We start from the raw sequence: 2,432 nt of genomic DNA on the forward strand, positions 1-2,432 counted from the left end.
TTTTTTGAGCAATTATTTTTGAGTCAGCTACAAATAACTTTGTTTTTAGAGGAACAAATAACGTTTTTAAAGGGGAAGGAAAAGAAATAACTGTAGGGACTACACATAACGTTATGTGCAGAAAACTTTCTAAATCCAAGATGTATGCACACTTGAGCCAGCCCAGCAAGACCCAATATGTTATAAACCTCCTCTCCCACACAATCCTAACCCTAGTTCCCAGCCCCCTCTACCCTTACTCTCTTTCCTGCCCCGCCGCCAGCCTCCACCTCCCTCAGCGTCACCCATGCCCAACCACCGCGTCCAGATCCACGTCCCCCTCCCCCAGCACCACCCGTGCACAACCACCCGTGCACAACCACCCGCTTGACATCCTGCGTCCCCTCCTCCTCAACGCTTGCACCACGATGGACACCAACATCGTCGCCCTCACAGCCGCACGAAGAGGAACACACTCGTCTTTGACGCCGAGCAGGACCTCCCGGTCGCGTACTCCAAGTACACGCCGGAGCTCTCCGAGAAGCTTGCTGCCAAGCGACAATCTTTAGAGTCGTGCGCTCTGGCGGATCCCTCATCAGGCCGTCAGGTTCGTCCCCAGCACGTCCTTCTCGTATGTGTTCCCTGTCTGTAAGGGGGATCTCGAATCGCGTAACGATCCCTGATTTAGTTTTGGTCTCGTAGGAAGCTGGAGGACTGGTCGTACGTGAACTGAGTGGATCGGAGAAATTGGCAGTTGTTCTTGGTGGATGAGAGGGTCATGAGCATGAGTACTGTACCTACAAGGTCGTTCTATATGGTTTGTTCTCCCAAGGTATGCCCACGTTCCCAGTCATGTGATTGCCGCTTCTAGCAGTTTTAAGATAGGACATTGATTCTTAGTTGCTCAAATGCACTCCAGTTCCGCTCACAACCCGACGAACTACAAGTTAAGCTCAATACTCTAATTGCAAACTTCTGCAACTCAGGGCAATCATCTCCATACGAATCCCACCAATCAGCTGGCTTTTTTTAATTCTTGTCATAATAGCTGATTGCATTCCAAATAGGCCATCAGCATTCCTAAATGAATCAATGTGCAGATCTATCTTGACCCTTTCATCTAAATGCGGAACCATCTTTTCAAGACAAGTGTACAGGCCACGTTTTACTACAGCAGGGTTGAACTTATCACCATAGTGGCATTGTGGATTCAAATAATATCCAGCAGCATGCAGAGGTCTATGAAGCTGTGTACGCCATCTTTCATCAATTATATTAAATATTGGAGTGTAGCTGATGAAAAATAAATAAATGGTCAAACTTAACTATAATAAGATTATTAAGATAGCATATCTATAAAGCTACAGTTATGAATTACTAAGTCAGTACAGTAGCGTACCTTTTCTTGACATTATTAAAATTTTGTTTTATTATATTTTTTGCACAATCCATCTCATCATAGCTGAACGGCATTGCCGGCTTCTCATCTGAATCCACCAATCGAAGAACTTTTATAACTGGGAGTGCAACCTTCAGACATGTGGCAACATTAGGCCAAAACCCACGACTATCCAAAATAATTCCTTGAACGACCTTACCTTCTGCAGAATTAAATCTACCACCCCTCCACTTGGTTGAAGTGAACATATTGATCAATGCGCCCTTGTGCTCATGCAGACAACCCAAAGTCAAATATGCAGTAGCAAATCTTGTCACTGCTGGCCTAATTAAATCCTTTCCTCCAGTGAATTCTCTCAACCAAGTAAGCACCATTGTTCTAGAATAAATATAGTTAGTGATTTTTCTGCCCTTTGTAATTGTTGTTTGATGCATATTAATTTTATTTTCAAAATCCTTAAGAATTAAATCAATACAATGAGATGCACATGGAGTCCAAATTTTTTTTTGCCTCTTTTCCATCAACAGCTCACCACCTGCTTTATAGTTAGCGGCATTGTCTAGCAGGCTACACCAACACGTTAGGTTTTTCCCTGGCTACTTGACAGTTCTTGGATCGATCCCTAATACATATGCATCATATGACTGATCTTCGATTCTAGGCTGAAGGTTCAAAGCAGTTCTCAGAAATCATGGTGAGGCAAAGACATTGAAGATGGATTAGCCGATGCAAGCAACTGCCAATGGGAAAACTAATTGCGAGCATTGCAGGTCAAATCCTCCACTTCTGTTGTAGTTTCCTTCAGTTCCTGTAGTTTCCTCCTGTTCATTAGTACTACTGTACCGTATCTTATATTTATCTGTTTAGCCTTCTTGCTTTTAATTCGTGAGTTTGTTGATACTTTCTATACCGCTCCATACTTTATAAGCATAATCAGCTGACTGTAATACACTGGGTACATCCAAATTTAAGGAATTTATGTTTTGTTGTGGTTCTTAAGTGTAGTGGTATCCACTCCATGAGTTCCTTATGTTCTTGGTAGTCTGCAAAAAGG

General features: G+C 43.1%; 1 long non-coding RNA gene across 1 annotated transcript in view; it reads left to right on the forward strand.

The window, feature by feature from the left end:
- The first annotated feature begins 572 nt into the window (after positions 1-572).
- The window catches only part of LOC123448532, a 3,024-nt gene continuing 1,164 nt past the window's right edge, over positions 573-2,432 (forward strand). Inside the window, exons 1-3 of the long non-coding RNA XR_006631813.1 lie at positions 573-586; positions 668-811; positions 2,040-2,148. This is a non-coding gene — a long non-coding RNA (uncharacterized LOC123448532). The remainder of the gene's footprint in view (positions 587-667; positions 812-2,039; positions 2,149-2,432) is intronic.

Source organism: Hordeum vulgare, chromosome 4H (assembly GCF_904849725.1).
Source record: "Hordeum vulgare subsp. vulgare chromosome 4H, MorexV3_pseudomolecules_assembly, whole genome shotgun sequence".
NCBI lineage: Eukaryota > Viridiplantae > Streptophyta > Magnoliopsida > Poales > Poaceae > Hordeum > Hordeum vulgare.